At 33.5% G+C, this 19,997-nt stretch overlaps 1 protein-coding gene and 1 pseudogene across 4 annotated transcripts in view; one reads left to right on the forward strand and one right to left on the reverse strand.

Moving 5' to 3' along the window:
- The window catches only part of GPHN (gephyrin), a 393,108-nt gene that overhangs the window by 260,885 nt on the left and 112,226 nt on the right, over positions 1-19,997 (reverse strand). The window lies entirely within an intron of this gene.
- On the forward strand, positions 1,326-4,247 carry LOC105853567 (annotated as a pseudogene).

Here is a 19,997-nt window from a genome sequence, read left to right on the forward strand (position 1 = left end):
GCCATGTGGTCACCTCCGGGGCAGGCGGGGATCGAACTCATGCTGAAGTGGCTTTAGCTTCTCAGTGCTGTGCTTTAACCCGCTGGACCACCAGGGAGGGCCTGCACTCAATATTTTAAAGAAAGTTTGGAATGCATATATCAGATATGTCTGCAAAACATCAGACACAACAAGAAAAAAAACCCCAACTTGATAAACAGTCCTTTACTAACAAGACTCTAGGTAAACTGCTTAATTTCTCAGAAGGAAGGATTTTATTAACAGCAAAATAAACAAAATAATTATCAAACTGTACCTCATGTCTTTGTTGCAAGAAGTAAATAATATATAAATGAATATACCTTATAAAATCCAATGCTATAGAACTCATTACTGTTATTTAAAGAATGGAAAATTGAAATATCTGATTGTTTTTATAATTATAATATGGGCATAATAAAATATATGATGACCTTAAAAGGAATAAAAATTCGCTAATTTGGGCCCTCCCTAGTGGCACAACAGGTTAGGATGCAGAACTGTAAGCTAGCCACAGCCACTTCAGTGTAAGTTCAATCCCCCGCCCTGGAGGTGATCCACAGGGCACCACAGACCTCTTCTGTATTGCTACCTCTTCTCTCTGCAGTGTACTTTGTTGACCTGCCTGTTCTGCTCCCCACTCTGACTCTGGGGAAGCCTCTCACCTCCCTGCACCCCTGGTTTGTACCCAAGTGCTGTATAAATAAATAAATAAATAAACAAATCTTTAAAAAATAGCTGACTTTTAATTTTAAATTATCATAAGCTAAAAATTCTAATTCCAGACTTTGTTAAAAGTTTATTTTGCTTAATGTTAGTTTATCTTCTTTATTGAAGATACAAGTATATGAATTTCTAAATAGAAAATTACCTTAGATTACATGTGTTTTTATGTCTAGATTTTATTTTTCATTGGTTATATGAATTTAGATGTTATTAACTAATCAACTGGGAACAACCTACCTGCCTTAAAGAGATATGTACTAATCAATTGGGAACAACCTAAATGCCTTAAAGAGATATGTACAATAAAAGTACTATAGTAAGAAAAATTTAGTTTCCTTAACACTTTTATAGATAAGTAGTAGAAAATAAGATCTTATTATTATATTATATTATTTGCATTACTTTAGAAATTCCTGGTAGCCAAAGATTTAAAATAGTATTTTAAAAGGCTTAGCTCACACTTTTCTTCAGCTGTTAAACAATGGCTATTGATTTAAAAAGTATATAAAAGAATATTATCCCATCAACAAATAATATGAAGTTGAAATCTTAAATTTTAATTGTTACTTTAAGATACTAATATGAAGAAACTTACACTTAAATTGGTAAGAGAGGAATTTAATAAATGCATTGACTAGGCTCAGAAAAATCACTAAAGGATAGGACAGCACCATGTAGCTAGTAATAATGGTGAGCTACTATACCGAGGACTGAGTAAGGGGAGGAAGCAGTAATTAGGAAGCAGGGGGAGTAGTTGGCTGGGTATGGATAAAGTCCACAAACTTGGTAAGGAGTGAGTTGGGAGAATAAATGTTTCCCTTTAAAAATCTACAACCCAATTTTTCTGCTAACTGCCAACCAAATCCTCTACAATTTTCCAATAGGAGGAACTAAGCTTCACTCAAATAATGGAATCTCCAGCTATAATTCATTCATTCTATATATGGAAATCGTTTACTCCTATTCATGTAATGCCAAGAACAAAATAGAGAGCACAGAATAATACTAAGAAAATGATTTTAAATCAAGACAGTAAAGAAACCAGGAAGTCAAGCTGTCCCTTGACAGCTAAAATAAATGAGATACAAACAGAAAGATAAACAAACTCTTATAAAGAATGCTGTTTTTATAGCCATATGTTCTAAAACCATAGTTTATTTCTGATTACCATTTTCTATATATATAGTTGTTATTACTGTGTTATGACAGTAATAATATTGATTATAATTAAATTACCATTAATTCTCCCTCATAATTTCTGTGGGACTATAAAAAAGTATAGCCATTTTGGAAAACAGTATGCTTATAAAACAGTATTCTCATAATGTTAAAGAGTGTTATCCTATGACCCAACAACTCTACTTTCTAGGTATTTACCCAAGAGAAAGTAAACCTATAGAGAATGATAGCATTACTGATAATAATCAAAAAGTGGAAATAACTCATTAACTGAATTAATGATTAAATAAAATGTAGTATACTCATAAAATTGAATATTATTCAAAAACAAAAAGAAAGTGCTGATACTACAATGTAAATACTAACATTGCTATACCAAACTACCTTGTTATACCCAAGAGCAGTATAAAATATATTCCTACTAGTAGGCTTTTCTTTCTTGTATCTCATGTGTAAATCAGACTGGCAAGGTATTAAGTTATCTTCTGCTATACTAACATACTAAGTGGAAAAAACACAAATGCAAAATAACTACATATTGTACCACTGTATTCATATAACAAATCCAGAATAGGCAAGTAAAAAAGTCTTATGGTTGCCTAAGATGGGACTGGGCAGGTAGTCTGGAGAGTGTTTGGTAATGGTCACTGATTCCTTTGTGGATGACAAAAAGACATCTTGAAAGAGCAATTGATTTAAAATATTTTTTCAACAAATTAGATATATTCTTATCAGTTGGTTATTGCTGTCATCCTAAAATTTGCTTAAAGCAAGAAAACTCATTATTCCTCCAAAATGTGTATTCTGGATGAAAAATATGTTTTATAGGCTAAACTGGGGTTTAAATGCATGAATACGCATTTAAGCTGGGGTATTATCTGATCCAGATGGGGCTTGGCTTAGGAGTGGCTCTCCTTGAGGTGTCTTTATTTTACTTCTGAGACCAATAAAATATCATATGTTCTCATTGTATGGCCAATGTACCACAAAAGCAGACATATGGGGGCTCATTTCAATGGAAATATCTTTAGTGAATTTGCAAAATAGATGGCCAAATTCAAAGGCAGCAGTTGTAGGTGAGGCTAACTTACTTGCTATGGCTTTGGATATGACTACATAACTTCTATTTGGAATTAAAGAAAGTTATGATGACAATTGAAGAAATTTATGTACAATTTAAGAAAAAAAATAGAATAAACCCCAAATTAGAAGTGAGATGATAATAACATATAAGAACAGCAATCAGCTCAAAATGGAGGTAAAACTACCACTGGGGGGAGGAGGGTCATGATCCAAAGGAACCAGAGCAGTTGAGAATTCTGTTCATTGGTGTTGTAAACTTTGAAACTACAGATGTAGTTTAAGAGAACAGTTTGAGAATGGGACACACTTAACAGATTGTGTGGTCAGGGGCTTTGGTTTTGTGACTTACTCTGGTGTTGAAGAGTTGGATGCAGCGATGTGTGCTTGGCCACACAAAGTTGATGGGCATGTAGTAGAACCAAAGAGAGCTGTTTCTAGAGAGGATTCTGTAAAGCCTGGTGCACACTTAACAGTGAAGAAAATTTTTGTTGGTGGTATTAATGAAGATACAGAGGAATATAATTTGAGAGAATACTTTGAAAAGTATGGAAAGATTGAAACCACAGAAGTTATGGAAGACAGGCAGAGTGGAAACAAGAGGGGATTTGCTTTTGTAACTTTTGATGATCATGACACAGTTGATAAAATTGTTGTTCAGAAATAACACACTATTAATGGGCATAACTGTGAAGTGAAAAAGGCTCTTTCTAAACAAGAAATACAGTTTGCTGGATCATAGAGAGGTCGTGGCAGTGGATCTGGCAACTTTATGGGTTGTGGAGGGAACTTTGGAGGTGGTAGAGGGAACTTTGGTGGAAAAGGAGGTTATGTTGGTGGAGGTAATGGCAGCAGAGGTAGTTATGGAGGAGGTGATGGTGGATATAATGGATTTGGAGGTGATGGTGGCAACTATGGTGGTGGGCCTGGGTATAGTAGTAGAGGTTATGGTGGTGGTGGACCAGGATATGGAAACCAAGGTGGTGTATATGGTGGTGGAGGAGGAGGATATGATGGTTACAATGAAGGAGGTAACTATGGTGGTGGGGGGACCTACAATGATTTTGGGAATTATAGTGAACAACAGGAATAGAATTATGGACCCATGAAGGGGGGCAGTTTTGGTGGAAGATGCTTGGGCAGTCCCTATAGTGGTGGTTATGGATCTGGTGGTGGAAGTGGTGGCTACGGTAGCAGAAGTTTCTAAGAATTCAGCAGAAAAGGGCTACAGTTCTTAGCAGGAGAGAGAGAGCAAGGAGTTGTCAGGAAAACTGCAGGTTTTTGAGACAGTCATCCCAAATCCATTAGAGGAACTGTAAAAATCTGCTACAGAAGGAACGAGGATCCGTAGTCAGAAAAGTTACTGCAGCTTAAACAGGAAGTCCTATCCTTCTTGTTCAGGACTGTCATAGTCACAGTTTGCACAAAGTGCAGCTATTGAGTAATACAATTTAGTGTCAATTAGATGTACATTCCTGAGGTCTTTCATCTGTTGTAGGTTTTTCTTTTTCTTTTCATTACATCAGGTATATTTCCCTGTAAGTTGTGGTAGTGGTACCAGGAATAAAAAAATTAAGGAAATTTTAATTTTTCAATATTTGTGTTGTTCAGTTTTTCTACATTTTAGTACAGAAACTTTAACAAAATTCAGTTTTGAAGGTGTTTCCTTGTGAATTAACAAGTAAAGAAGATCATTGTGAATTACTATTCTGTATGAGTCTTGCTAAAGTTAACTGTAAAGAAACACCTGCTGACTTGCAGTTCAAGGGTAATCTATTATCCCCATTTCCAAACCATGAAATGAATGGACACTGGCATGTTGAGTGAATAGATATTTGTATGTATGCAATGTAGTTTAGATAAATAGAATTGGGTTTTAAATTAGCATACTTGTGAATTTAATAGCACTAAGATTTACCTTCAAACAAAAACTCAAATTTCAAAAAAAGAACAGAAATCAATAAAATTCTTCAACAGTAAACTAGGAAAAATTCTCCATTATCCATATAGGAAGATAGTTCAGCTGAACTGTGCATACAATTATACTCCCTAAAAAAAAAATACTCAAGAAAATATCATGCTCCTTGAAGGAGAAACTGGGTCTTTTATCTATGATTCTTTGCCAGAAGTAGGTGACTGTAGTGCTTACTGACTGGTAGCTTCAAAAAACTTATTCTGATAAGATATAAGGTACATGATGCATGCTAATTCAAAACAGTTTTAAGTGATACAGTGGATGTAGCTGAGATATATATAGAATTATAACATTCACTCCAGAGCTGGTTAATGAAATTTCAAGGTATCCTTCAAACTTTGTGGCATATTCAACCCAAGTTTATGGAAATCACTTATTTTGTCTCTTTGTTTTTGGATATGAAGTAAATCATGACAGAAGAAAGAAGGACTACTTCATAACTCCAATTATCAGTTACTCAGCCTCAACAATGTGATTTCAAATATATATAAAAAAGAAGGCACAGATAAGTGACTTATTCTTAAAGGATTCAAACAGATATTAAATGCCTCTTAGGTATCAGGGGCTAAAACTAGATAGAGGGGTTATAAAACAAGGTTCTACAAAACAGTATTATTAAACATGGCTACCAGAATGTGATAAATGGGAAAACCCATACATTTGAAGGTTTTAAAAATATTCTTGTAAAAAGTATCAAATCAACAAAGTGTACAATAAAAAAAGCTGTATATCAAGTTTTGTAAGCTGAAGTTTATAGTTATAAGACATGCATCAGAAAAGAGAAAGGATGAAAATTAAAAGATTCAGCATGTAAGATATTATTTATTATAAAGGTTAAATCCCAAGAAAAGATAAGAGAAGAAATAATAGAATATAAAAACAAAAATTAGTAATAAAATAGGAAATAAGTGTACAACAGAGACAGGTAAGTCAAAAAGTTAGATCTTCAAAATACTAATAAAGGAGAGAGAGGTAGGTACAAGACAGCAAAATAGGAGAAATAGGGCATATCTCCTCCCACAATCACAACAAATCTATAAGTAAATATGGATTAATTCACATACAAGGAGACTGGGAATCCAGAAAAAAATGGCTTCTTAAAATAAAGGGTAAAAAGGCAGCATCCAGACTGGTGATACAGAGTACCCAGTGACAGATGGCTGAATAAAGAAGACATGGTATATCTAAACAATGGAATACTATTTAGACATTTATAAAGCCAAAATTTTGCCATTTGTGATGACATGAATGGACTTTGAGGGGATTGTGCTAAATGAAATAAATCAGAAGGAGAAAGAAAAGTATAATATGCAATGAGTCCCCATTAATGTGCAATGAATATAAAGGTGAGAAGAAAGTAAATGAAGCAGCAAAACAAAAATAAAAAACCCTTAGACTTGACAACACAGTGGTGGTTGTCAGTGGGGAAGAGGAGGATGGTAGGTAAAGTAGGCTGATTAGAGGTAGATGGTGACTGAGCATTTTGGTGGTGGGTGGTGGAGGAAGTATGATGTAGATAATTGTTGAGGTGAGAAAATGTACACCAAAACCTACAGAATATAATAAATTAATGTTATCTCAATAGAAAATATAATATAAATAAAATTAAAAATATAGAAAACTAAATAAAACACTAACAAATAGACCAACTACTAATATTGATCTATCACAAAATTTTAAAAACTAGAAGACACAAATTAATATTACTAATGAAAATGAGTTAGAACCACCAATCCAGCCCGGTTTCAAAAGATAAAAAATTAGTAAGAACAACTTTAATCTTAAAAAAATGTGAATATATCAGCCCTCCCTGGTGGCTCAGGGGGTTAAAGCGCAGCACTAAGAAGCTAAAGCCACTTCAGCATGAGTTCGATCACCGCCCTGGAGGTGACCCACATGGCGATGCAGAGCTCTCCTGGCCCCCCAACAGTGTACTTTGTCAGTCAGTCTATTCTGCTGCCAACACTGTGAATCCTCTCACTGCCCCTGCACCTCTGGCCTGTACCCCAGTTCTGTATGCATAAATTAATAAATCTTACAAAAAAGTGTGAATACTAACAAAATGAACACATTCCAAAAACACTACATAACATTTTGAAACTGACTCAAGATGAGAGAGACTAAATCGAAATAACACAATTAAGAATTGAATTTGTAGTGAAGTGTTCCCCAAACATTAGAACCAATTTTCACAGAATAAATCATTCTAATCTTACACAAAATTTTCAAGAGTAAAGAGAGAATATATATTTTTAAAGGAGAAAGAAGGAAACCGTTCTAAACTCATTCACTTATATCAGTAAAGCTTTAATACTAAGTTTAAAACCAGGCAAGAAATATGCAGAAGGATGTTTTACAAGCCAATATCACTCATAAAGGGAGATGGGAAATATTCAAAATAAAGTAAGGCACATTAGAAATATATATAATACAATGAAAAGAAAATGTATTTATTGACTAGGCATTCCAAAAAGAGCACATAAATATATAGTAAGTGAAATAATCCAAGAAAAAGTAATTTCCAAAAGCTTGAAGGACAAATTTTGAGATTGAAATACTTAAATGCGAAGCAGGATAATAAAAATGAGCCTATCTAGTTGCATTATTAAACCCAATCCTAAGAAACTTCAGACAAGAATTGGTTCTAAGTGGTTACTTATAAAAATAAAAATAAAAGACACAACAATACTAGATGGCAACGGAGGATTGCTTTAAAGATAAATTGGTTTTAAATCTAGAATTCCATATCTAGCTAAAGTACCAGTAAGAGTAGAAAAAAATAAAATATTTTTCAGTGTCTTAGGTCTCAGACACTTTGCCTCCAATATACATTTACTTAAGCATTACCTTCAGGATATAATTCACTAAAACTAAAAAGGAACCAAACTCAGTAGCAGACTCAAAACTGCAATGAAATGAAGCCCATGATGCCAGCTGTGTAAAAGCTTCAGAAGTAAAAGGTTTCTAGACAAAAATCAGAATATTCTAGGGAAAATAAATTCAAAGGTGAAAAACATGCAACAGAGTAATAACTGAGAAGATAAGAGAGATTTTATGATAGGGTAACTTTATGATACAATGGTGGGAAAAATCAACTAGAAGCCTCTTGGTGGTTGGAACTATTTTAAGTAATGAAATCAAGTAAATTAAGTACTAGTCATTTTTTTTAAAGATTTATTTATTTATGCTGGGGTACAGGCCAGAGGTGTGGTGGGTGAGAAGATTCACCAGAGACAGAATGGGGAGCAAAACAGGCCGAATGACTAAGTACACTGCTGAAGGTAGCAGCAGGCAGGTTTGAAGAGGTCTGCCACGCCATGTGGGTCAGCTCCCTGGCTAGGGATCAAACTCATGCTGCAGTGGCTTAATGCAATGCTTTAACCCATTGTGCCACCAGAGCCCTAGTTAATCATTATTTTTAACTTATGTAAGCTAGGTAGAAAAGAAATGAACTTAATCTTGGCATTATTGAAGCATCAGAGGATTAAGTGACATAGCATTATAATTCCTGCAGTACTGGCTCTGCAGTGAAAATAAGTGCAAATTATAAAAAAAATAAATCTATTAGATTTCAAATTTTAGAATCAATGCTATACAAAGCAGGGGAAATTAAACTGTATGATCCATAAGGGCAGGTACTATGTGGCTGAGTGTTCATCCCTGCACCTTTAATACCTAACAAGATATCTGATACTTCAAAAGCAGTTAGTCAAAATTTATAGGGTGAATGACTTAATATATGTATAAAAAAGTTATGTAAAATTTAGTGATGTAAAATTTAATAAAAATAATGGAACAGATCAATAGATTTGGAGAATAAAAGTGTAGAAATAAATGAATTTGAGCCTTGGCCTTTCTCACCTTACAAAGGGAAGTGAAGAGTGAAGAGAAGATTCTAAATTTTATGTTAAAAAAATAGATACATATTATATAAAGCAAAGAGAGTAATAATCACAGAACTATATCAACATAATTATCAAAAGAAAGGGAACAGAGAGACAAAGGTTAGTGTGGGTTAATTATTATTTATAATAGGAAGTTTATAAATACTTTCAATTTGACAGACTTAGAAACAAAGAAATATAACTATCATTTTTATTTATGAAAGTAAATAGTAGAACTGGTCAGAAACAAATAGAATGACTATTTCTAGGGAAGTGGCATAGGACTATACTGAACTATATAGTGCAACTGAGTTGTACATTTCTTTTAATATTATGTTCTCTTCTATATGAGTTACTTTACAACTTTGATGAAAAAAAAATTTAGTCGCAGTTATTTTATAAATCTGTCACTAGGTGGCAGTCTCAACAGAACTCTAGACTTCTAGAAGTCAATCAGCAAGTAAAGAATCTTACTTCTCAAACTTTTAACATGTGAAATGCTATAGGACAAATTGGTATAAGAACTGAAATAATGAATAATTTTCAAGGCTCCAGGTAATGTCAATGCTGCTGGATGAAGGATCAAATCTTAAGACTACGGAAATCAACTCTATTTTCTCTGGAGTTTATAATTAAAGAAATTTTATAATTGAGATTTAAGACATAACCAGTGTTCAGTAGAACATTTCTACTGAAATTAGTTGAATATAAAAAACAGATTGGTGTTAAAAACATTAAAGTCACTTTCTAAAAATTTAAGTTATATTTGTATCCAATGGCTACCATTTTATAAAAGTTCACCATTTTTGTTATCATGTGTATGATAAACCAAACACAATACTGGTACATGTGATACTAAATTTTGACAAACTTTTCAATAATCCATTGAACTGTCATAACTGCAATTAAAAAAGCAATTATTTATGAGTTTTATAATAATCAATAGAATTAATAAATGTCTAAGTAATCCTTCAAGACTCATTTGACAATATCACAAGTGACAGAAAAAATCTAAAGTCTGAAAAATTTGATTGGGATGATTTTGCAATTATATCAATAGAAACATGAATAAGGCAGGCATTTAATTTTGATAGCATTTAAACTTTCTTGGCAGGGTACTAAAAGACCCCAATCTTTCTGCCAATCTCATTCATAAAATAATTCCTCACTTAACATCATAAGGTTCTTAGAAAGTTTTATTTTAGGAAAGAGATATATAACAAAATCAATTTTTTCTTAGGCTAATTGATATAAAAGAAGTCCTTTTAGCATATTTTTAGTTAGAAAAAACAATCAAACTTCTAAATAAACCTATAAATGCTTCTAATGTTAAATTGTAATTTGTAGTCTTTCATTTTCCAACTTGCTTATTCCATTTCAGTTCATACCCCTCAGGTCAGAGTGCAAGGAAAAAAAAATAACTGTGGACAAAAAAGTACTTCAGGGTACACTCACACACACCCTTACACTCACTCAACCAAAGACAATTTAGATAGACTGATAAAACTTTGGGAGGAAAATGGAGAAGACCTCCCTGACATTGGAAGAATATTCAAATTCCACACAGATAGTGGTCCCAATCAGGAAATGAGTTTGTTTTCTTCATCAACATTATAATAAAAACTTGAAGGAAAAGTGATATTCGAGGATCTGTTGTGAAAACTTTTTCCAATGAGATGATGAGGTAAAAGTCATAAAATCATCAGTTCAGACATCAGCTATATACTAATTATAAGTAAAATATATGTCTTGTTCATTACTTAGATGATAAAAGGAATGAAGAATGGGGAATTAAGTTTCTAATCCCCCTGTCAACTCCTGAAGCTCTAGGTGATTGTGGTGCAAAGGAAATCAATAAAGTCCTAATAGCTACATTAAAAAAAATCAGTAAAATCAAATTTCTGAATATATTTTTTAACTTGATATAATAACAAAAATATCATTTCAATCATTAATCAACATAAATAATTATTAATGATATATTTCATATTTTATTTCTTAAGGTATTCAAAATCATGTGTGTTTTATATTTATAATCCCATTTTGGTCTAAGTCATCTTCCAACTGCTCAACAGAAATATGTGGCAGGTAGTTACCATATTGAAAAATGTATATGTAGATTAATGTTTTCCAAATAATTTTTGGTGTATGTGCTCTAGATTACATGTGTATTTATGTAAATTAAAGTCATATATTATTATCATTAAATAACTTTCAAGATACAAAATATACTTAAGGTAGTTTATTATACAAGAAAGTGTATATAAATCCAATGGCTTAAATAAAAAGAATGTTCCTGCTTTTTAATATAATAATTTAGGTAAGAAGATGCTAGGATAGTAGTGGATCTGCTGTATATGGTAATGGAGACTGCTGCATGTGGTATTATTATCAACACTTGACATACAAGCTTGTCATGATCACCTTGATCTTAGTTAGCCAGAGGAAGAAAGACATTGGAAGAATATATTTGCAAGTTTATATGGATTTGGCCAGAAAACAGAAGCCATTTAAGATAAGCTTTCTATTCCTGTTACCACATGGCAAGGAATATTAGGAAGGAAGAAAGGAAGTATAGATATGGGGGAATAGATTACAGTCTTTGACATAATAGTGACAAAAGCTGTATTCAATACATACAACCCCATTCCAAAGTCCACAAAATTAGATTAAGTGGGCATGTGAACCATGTGAAAACTTGACTTCGATTCAGAATTCAGATTCCTGAATTACATCAATGGAGATTCTAATTTGATAGGTGTGGGATAAGGGCCAAAAATTAGAGTTTTAAATAAGCACTATAGCTGATTCTAAAGTAGGTGGTATATAATTATACTTGGAATAAAAAGCTGTACAGGACTAATTCACAACTTCTGATTCACGAATACACAAGCCTATGAAATAAAGGAAGTGCTAGGGCACTTCCAGAATTTGTTTCTAGTACAAAAGAAAAACAAAATAAAAAGAACAAAAAAGTACAGGTGTTAAAAGACCAAACTACTATAGAGCTCCGCTTCTGTGATGAGCTTTCAGAAGATCATGACCAAAAATACAATAACTACAGCTTTTTCAGTATCACTTATTATTCCCTCGGTATTTATTTTTTCACAACTTCTAGACACAAAAAAGAAATCATTATAAATACAGGCCTGAGATTGATACCAAATAAATACATAATTAATTCTGATCCAAATCCAACAAAAATTAGAAAAACAAATAAATGATATGTTAGCAATACAAATAACTGATTTCTTTATTGCAGAACAATTGCTACAGTTTTTCTGGCTTGCAAGAAACTAAGTCAAAGCTACCTCGCACAACGAAAGTAATAGCAACTGGGGAAATAAGTCAGAAGGATCAAAATGATGAAGTTTAAGAACATGTTCAGTCCAGTCTCAAAATTATTTATTTGTGGATTTATTCAGATAATTTATGGTTAAAATATAAGGTCAATGGTTTTTAAAGATTATTTGACCTTGGTAAGCTTTCATTTATCTTGTCTCTGCTATGAAAATAAAATAGAGAGAGCTTGTATTTGATATTATTATAAATCACCCTTACCTTTGTTAAGTAATGAAAAAGCACCAATATTACATCCTTCCCATTGCCCTCCTCTCAATTTAATATATTTTCTTTTTTTTTTAACTCATAAGACTTTGGCTACTGCTTTCATGCTAGTCTTTTCTGTATTTCCAGATTCAGAAAACAGAGCAATACAATTTGCAAAGTCAAAATCAGAAATTCAGCCAACCAATGTCTTCTGGAAAAAATCGTAATCTTTAAAAAGATGATTAAATTTGTTTGGGTTATTTGTTCAATATTTATAGAGAAAAAAAAATGATTTCTGAAGTAATTAAGTTTAATGCTCCATTTTAAAATAAAAAGTATTTAAAAAAGTAACTTGTCCAAGGTTATCATTCTAGTTAACAATGAACCCAGGCACTAAAGTCACATTGCTTGGCTCTAATTCCAGTATTCTATGTAGAAATTATTCTTTTATCATGTATATGAGACATCAAATTTTGAAATGTATAAGAGACATCAAATTTGAGCAGTAATGCAGGTAATTTTCTGACATACCATAAATTGTCTACAAAACCAAACAGACAATTATAAACCAAAGTATCCTACAGGGGAGGGGGATTGGAAGGAGGGAGGTGTGTGGGGGACTATGGTGATTGCAGATGTAATGGGGAACGGGGAGGTAAACATTGTTTTAAAATAAAATAATGTAAGTACATATATACATAAAAGCAATGAAATGTATGAAATCTCTCACATTTTCTTTCATAAAATTGCAATTAGAATATTCACCTATCACTATATGAAATAAAAATATCCTGTTATAAAAAATCCCTTAAGTCAACTACTGGGCATTTACATTCTGCCCAGTAGCAAATACAACTAAGTACAGTGACAAATGGTATTGGGGCAATGGACCTGGAGTTAGGGTATAACTATGGTAAGGCATCATGAATATTCTATGTCAAAGTCACCAAATGCCAAACTACCGCTTCTCTTAACCTTTAATATTTTAGAACTTGAAGAATCATTACAGGGCCTCCCTGGTGGCACAGGAGGATAAAGACACAGTGCTATCAAGTTATTGCCAGCCACTGCAGTACAAGTTTGATCTCTGGCCAGCCAGGGAGCTAACCCACATTGTGAGGCAATGTCTTCTGTCTCACCCACTTTTCCCCTCAGTAGTGTATTTCAGTCAACCTACCTGTTCAGCTTTCCACTCTGTCTACGGTGAATCCACTTATACACCCCCTACCTTACTGGTCCAAACCCCAGTTTTTGTATGTATAAATAGATAAACAAACAAACAAACAAATAAATATTTTAAAAAGTCATTACATTTCACAAGTCTAAAACAGTCTTCAAAATCTGTAACTAGTTCTTATGGTGCAAGTTCAACATCTGCATAATAGGTAAAAATATTAATTAGTAAGGTGCCTGAAGATTAATTTGACATCTTAGGGGTTAGCTATAAAACTATATAGGAAAGAAAGTATAATAGATAAAAGATATTTTATCATATTTCTATCCTGAGAAAAGATGATTTCAGAAGACTTAAGTTTGAATATTGCCATTTCATAGAAGAAATAAAAGGCAACAACCTGAAGAAAAATCAACTCTTCTAGATTTGTAAGGGACATGCTATCACAGGCATCTGACTGCCACCCAAATTGGAGAGACAAAGATAAACAAATATAGAGAATCACAATTTAGGAGAAAATAAGCCCTCCAGCAGAAACATCCATGGATGCTGATACCAGAAAACCTAAAATGTAAATTATTGGAGGCTTAGTGTGGACAAGTCCAAGAGCAAAAATTTGTGGGGAGACCCAGTCTTGGGGGTGTGGGGGAATTTTCCTGCAACTTTGTGAAGTTTACATTCAGAAGCTTGATTATTTTTTCTTAGAGAATGTTGGAGAATCCTCGGAGGCTTTCATAGGAGGGGAAATGTAAACATTTTGAAGTATTCAGGAGTCTAAGGACATTCTGTTCTTTTTTTGTTTTTTTCCAAAGATTTATTTATGTATTCATACAGAACTGGGGTACAGGCCAGAGATGCGGAGGGTGAGAGGATTCACCAGAGACAGAGTTAGGAGCAGAACAGGCAGATCAACGAAGTACACTGCTGAGGGGAGCAGCGGGCGGGTCAGGAGAGGTCTGCCTAGCCATGTGGAGCTCCTCCGGGGCAGGCGGGGATCGAACTCATGCAGAAGTGGCTTTAGCTTCTTAGTGCTGTGCTTTATCCCGCTGTGCCACCAGGGAGGGCCCGGACATTCTGTTCTTTTAAACAAGGTCAGCCCTAAAGAGAAACTACTTAACCATAGACTAATCTGCTGGAGTTTTATCAGAGCCTAATATTTCTAGGTTAAAGAAAATACTCATTTCCAATCTTCTCTAGTATCAACAGAAGTTTGATCAAAGGGCAATGCCTAACTCTTGTACACACTAACCAACCATTCCATCTACTTAGAGAACTTGGAAGCACTCATAATAGAAGTTCCAGTAGAAGGGAACAGGTTCACTAAAAGAATAAGACCAAATAAAAGGACTACAGGATGTTTTCTCTTCCTCATCTTGAATACAATATTATAGGTTTCTTTCCAGCATTTCTGCTTAAAGCATACATTAGGTCACTTGGAAACCACAATCAAAGGCCAAAAACACAGTTAGAAGAGGCAGAGATTATGCATCAGAGCCAGATTTATGGATGCGGGAAATCATCAGACTGGGTATTTAAAAACAATTATAATTAATATGCTAAGAAATCCAGCAGATAAAAGTAACAACATGCATGAAGTCAAGGTCAATGTAAGCAGAGAATGGAAATTCTAAACAAAATCACAATGAAGAGGGCCCTCCCTGGTGGCGCAGCGGGTTAAAGCACAGCACTGAGAATCTAAAGCCGATTCCGCATGAGTTCGATTCCCGCCTGCCCCGGAGGTGACCACATGGTGTGGCAGAACTCTCCTGACCCACCCACTGCTCCCCTCAGCAGTGGGTGTGGCAGACCTCTCCTGACCCACCCACTGCTCCCCTCAGCAGTGTACTTTGTCGATCTGCCTGTTCTGTTCCCCACTGTGTCTCTGGTGAAGCCTCTCGCCACCCCTGAGCCTCTGGCCTGTACCCCAGTTCTGTATGCACAAATAAATAATATTAAAAAAAAAAAGAAAATCACAATAAAAAAAGACTAAAAAGCCTTGTTCATAGCCTTTCTGAGGAAAGAATCTCTGAATCTAAGGTTATCTCACTAGAAACTGGCAAAACTGAAAAGTAAACAGACAAAACATGGAAAAAATAACAGAAAATTCAAGAACCGTGGGTCAACTAAATAAGGTATAACATCTATGAATGGGGATACCAGAAGAAAGAAAAGTAGAAGGAAGATGTAGCTGAGGCAATGGTGACTGAAAAAATTCCCAAATTGGTGTCATAAAACCACATTCTTATCCAGGAATCTCAACCAAGCAGAATGGCAGAAGTCAATATCAAAAAAACACTATCCATAGGCTTTTCATATTTAAATTGCAGGAAAAAAAATTATAAAAATAAAATTCTCTAACTCAAATAAAAACACCAGTACCAATAGTGAACTAAAGATAAAATTATACCCAATCTCAAAAATTATGCCAGCAAGAAGAACATAGAGTAAAATATTTAAAAATTTGAAAGAAAAAAAATCCTTGGAATTCTGTACTCTGAAATATTATCTTTCAAAAGTTATGGATAATTGTATGGGGATAAATGATGGTACATGAAAATGTCTGTATCTTTAGCTAAATTACTAGGAACCTATTCTTAAACTAAAAATAAAGTATTTTGTAAAAGGCAATGGAATTCAAACATTAATTAAAGGTAAATTTACTACAACGCCATATGCACAGAATACCTGGTCTGGTATGTTTTGCATCTGGTAGGCTCTATGGGGCTTAGGAGTGGCAACCTCCTGGCCACTCCTGGGCTTCCCCTGAAGTTTCCAATTTGTTGCTGCTGGAGAGTACAAAATTCCAGAGCAGAAGATTTAATACAGAAAAAGTAGCAAACAAACAAAACAACAAGGTAACTTGAGACATCAAGGGAACAGTCACCACAAGGAGGAAGCGACTCTCCAGAATCCAACCACAAATATTTAGAAGACCTTATCTTCCTATAAGAGAGTTCAAAATTACCATGATAAAGTAATTTGAAGAAAATGCAGTAAAAGAAGGAAAAACAAGAATGAGAAATACAATTCATGAACAGAAATTAGAAACTAAAGATTTAAACAAGAAAATAAGGGTGGAAAAAAATTAATAGAGAAACTAAAAAGTTCTTCAGAAAGTTATGGAAGCAATCTAGATCAAACAGAAGACTGAACTTGTGATCCCTAGGATCATAATACACAAAAGACCCAGGTGGAAGAAGAGAGAGACATATAAAGAAAAACTGCAAGGCCTATCTGACTTTATAAGGAAAAGCAACGTAAGGAAAAATGACAGAAGAAAAATTCCCAAACCCAAGGAAGGAAATAAGCATACAAGTTCATGAAGCTAAAAGAACATCTGGTTATCTAAATATAATGAGTTCTATGCCAAGACACATCATTGTGAAACTACCAAAAGTTCAAGACAAAGATTAAAGTGGCTAGAGGGGGAAAAAAAAAAATAGAGAAATCCCATTAGGCTGACATGATACTTCTTGGATGAAATCCTATGGGAAAGGTGAGAATGGAACAATATATTCAAAAGAATTAACCATACAAATTGCCAGCCAAGAATACAGACTGTCCTTTAGAGATGAAGGAGAAAAGGAGTTTCTCCTTCAGAAACTTAGGGAATTTGGCAACACAAGACTGCTCTGCCAAGAAAGGGACACTCCTACCTAAATCAAAGAGGAAACTTCACCGCAGGTGGACAAGGAAATAGACAGAACCAGAAAAACTAAAAATAAAATGGCAGTAACAGTCCTCAGACGACAACAATGTAAAAGAACTGAATTCATCAATTAAAAAGACAGAGTGTCATCAAAATGCAAAATCTGTCTATTGTCTCCAGGAGACTCACCTGAATTCCAAAAAGATAAACATAGACTCAAAGTAAAATGTTTGAAAGTAACCTTATAAGCAAGTGGGCTCAGAAGAAGGAAGGACAGACAGATAAAATAGGCTTCCAGTTTAGGAAGTTAACAAGAGACAGAGAGGGATATTATAAAATGATGAAAGAGACAGAGATGGACATTAAGAAGACATAATACTCTTCAATATATGTATACCAAATGAAGGGGAATCAAAATACATAAGGCAATTTTTATCAAATTTGAAATAAGACATTAGCAACAACACAATAATCATTGGGGACTCCAAAACCCCACTTTCAAAGGCTAGATCAACCAGACAGAATATAAACAAGGAAACTGTAGCCTTAAATGAGGACATTTATAAAATACTACACCCCCATAAATTTAAATACATTTTCCTATTAAGTGCATTCAGAACATTCTCCAAGACAGACCACATGCTGGGTCACAAAACAAATAGGAGTAAATTCATAAAAATTGAAATCCTATCAGGTATCTTCCCTGATCACAATGGTACTAAGCTAGAAAACAACAACAAAAATAAAGCAGGAAATCTCAGATATACAAAGATTGAACAATACATTTCTGAATAACCAGTGGATAAATGACAAAATCAAAGAAAAAAATTTAAAAATTACCTAGAAAGGAATGAAAACAGATATAATGCGTGGGACACAGCAAAAGCAGTATTAAAAAGAAAGTATATAGCAATATAGGTCCACATCAAGCAAATAGATAGAGCTCAAGTAAACCTTACCTCCACCACAGGATTTTAGACAAATATAAACAAATAAAACCAAAGCCAGTAGGAGGAAGGAATTAATAAAACTAGGACATTATAGCCAAGTCATAGAACTTAAGGAGTTAAATATATTTGCAGTGGGAATACATTAAGTAAATTGTCATGACTTGTAATTATTTATTTATATTATAAATTCAATAATTTTACTAATAGAACTTCATCAGTTATACAAGATTCTTTTGTACAAAACTTCTTTTTAAAAAATGTAAAGAATGAGTAGTGTAATGTGTAGTATATCCACACAAAGAAAGACACATGCTCTAAAAAAATCAAGTCAACAATGCAAAGGTTTTAAAGTATTTCCATTTTAATATTTTAGTCTAAAATACTTATGGATATTTAGCAGAGCAGATGGCTCAAAAGATAAATATTGTAGCTTAAAATTTTAAATAGAGATTATACCCTTTATAATAGAATAACTATAATGGAATGACTTCTGTGACAACAGATTGTTCTTCTGTAACTATTTTGGGGTAGGAAGAAAATCTGCTTTAGTTTAACATTTTAAACTAAAACAGATAGTTCTGTATTAACAGTGCTTTGATAGCTAATATAAAGTACTGTTTGGGACTACTATTCAAAATATAGAAAAACTAACTACTGTGTCCCTTCCACCATTCACCATCCAAGTATAACTTCACAAGATCTTTTATATTCTATAGCCTTGTAAGAATCAGTTATATCTTTAAAGGTAAATTTTACCATTTAAAATGTTGTTGGGAGGATCAGGAGTTATTTAGCTATGGTCAGGGTAATCAAAAAGTTCTAATTCCACAAACTAACAGCACATCCATATAGAAAAGTTCCAAGGTCTATAACTTATTTTTGACTCCAGTGACCATAGATTCCTGTGAGAGTCTTGCAGAAAGTCAAGTGGATTATCTTCTTGCACGAAGGCAGACCAAGATATTCAGTTAACTCTCCTCCTAAAATGATGCCTAAAAATGTCAGATACAATAATTTTAAAATTTTATTTACATACATGGCTGGACTGGTTAAAAACTAAAGAACTTTAAAAGGCCATAAACCAGAAAAAAATATACCCAAGCCCAGAAATCCAAATAGGTAATGAGTTCTGATTCCAGTCTTTATGGGTCACAAATAGCCTTGGCAAATATGTGTCTAAGATTCTTTGTATTAAAGAGGTACACATGATCAATTTAACAAATTATTGTTTTTTTAACCTACATTGGCCAAAAGCCATTTTGCAATTGTCGTGTCATGTAACTACCCTGATAACTTTGTTAGAATATATGCTTGATATTGGCTCTAAAAGATGAACCAATCACCATCTAAAAAACCTGATTTAATACATAATTAAAAGGTGAATTAAAGGGAAAAAAAATAAAATGCAGATGACCAACAATAACTATGTGTACACGAAAACAATCTTCACTGATTGTCTGTTATGGAAATAAGGTTACCAAGCATATTAAAATATATAATAATTCAGCAAGTGATATAAAAATTAACTATACTGAGAATTAACACAAAAGTCTACTCTTAAGAGTTGACTTCTAATCCTAAAATCTACAACACAATAGGTCCTTGATCCTCCATCCAATTAAGGTCTATAATTTTAGCCTTCATTAAAAGAGTCCCATAAGTAGGAAAATTACTTACCCAGTATCATGAAATACCAAAACTTTGGAACTAGATTTAAATATTTATATAGCTATTTCAATGGCTGTGTAACTTTCAGTAAAATAATTTATTTTACCTTTGGTTCCTTGCCTAGGATACAGGACTCCTATTTCTC

This window comes from Condylura cristata, unplaced genomic scaffold (assembly GCF_000260355.1).
Source record: "Condylura cristata isolate star-nosed mole 26May11 unplaced genomic scaffold, ConCri1.0 scaffold00013, whole genome shotgun sequence".
Taxonomy (NCBI): Eukaryota; Metazoa; Chordata; class Mammalia; order Eulipotyphla; family Talpidae; genus Condylura; species Condylura cristata.